We start from the raw sequence: 1,110 nt of genomic DNA, 5'->3' as shown, positions 1-1,110 counted from the left end.
TATTATAAAATATAAACTATATCTATACAGCAAAATAGTAATACAATATAATAACGTAGATGAGCTTTTTTGCCTAGACTTTTTCCCAAAACTCACACTATATTGCCGGTAAAAGAAGTATAATTTTCCAATTGTTCTTTGTGGTGCGAAGTTGCGTTTTACGCCAAATTGAAGCTGTTAAAACTTCGCAGTTTCTCGAAATGGCGCAAAATCTAACGAAAATACAGACGAATGCCTGGAACATATCCTGTAAAATTACAGGGAAGAGTTATGTTGGTAAAAGTAGTCAAATTTGTCAATTGCCTCTAGTGGACAGAGAAACTGCGTTTTATACCAAAGTGGAGTTTTTAAAAAATCAGCACTTTCTTCCCATAGTAAGAAATTGCGCAGAAATATGGACAGATGTTTTGTATATATCCTGTACAAAATTCAGCTTATGAGTAAAGTTGGTAAATAGAGTGGAATTTTTCCAGTTTTCTCATGTGATTGAGGCTTTTCATTTGCGACTTCCATTTAAGGCTTTTCAAAAAATCAGCGCCTTATGGGTGGCGTAAGGTTATTGCAAAATTTTATGTTTTCCGTCCCGTTTTGCATGTTTCTCGGAGGCAAAATGAGCAAGAACGCTCATTTGTACATCAATCTAGCACAAATAAATGACCTTTTTAGAAAGTGAACCATGGATGGGGAAATGTTGACAGTTTTCTCAAAAAATGCTTGAATTCAAGAAGTTTTAGATCTGCGTGGTTTTTTTTTGAGTAACAAAATCCACTTGAACATGACGCTGTTTTTATCGAAGTTTGTCAAGAACCATTCGAGCCACAGAATTCGTTTTGGCATCGTTGGATAGACAATTGAAAAGTCGATTCAGTCGTAGCAACGTGAGTGAGGCAATTCGAGTTATTTTGACCCAGAAAGTGAAATTTGAATGTCAGACACTCAAATGCAAGATTATGCCAAAATTTAATGTTTGGCTTCTCTTTTTGCTCATATCCCGGAGGCAAAATGAGCAAGAACACTCATTTGTACATCATTCTAGGCAGAAATAAATGGCCTTTTTAGAAAGTGAACCATCGATAAGGAAATGTTGGCAGTTTTTTCAAAAAATGCTTG

At 35.4% G+C, this 1,110-nt stretch overlaps 1 protein-coding gene across 1 annotated transcript in view; it reads left to right on the top strand.

Moving 5' to 3' along the window:
• The window catches only part of LOC125504576 (dehydrogenase str4-like), a 9,798-nt gene that overhangs the window by 7,719 nt on the left and 969 nt on the right, over positions 1–1,110 (top strand). The gene's annotated exons all lie outside the window — the stretch shown is intronic.

Source organism: Dendroctonus ponderosae, unplaced genomic scaffold (assembly GCF_020466585.1).
Source record: "Dendroctonus ponderosae isolate FM_Combo_2020 unplaced genomic scaffold, Dpon_F_20191213v2 Dpon_F_20191213_5, whole genome shotgun sequence".
Taxonomy (NCBI): Eukaryota; Metazoa; Arthropoda; class Insecta; order Coleoptera; family Curculionidae; genus Dendroctonus; species Dendroctonus ponderosae.
Note: the sequence above shows the minus strand (reverse complement) of the source record. Positions and strands in the feature narration are given on the sequence as shown.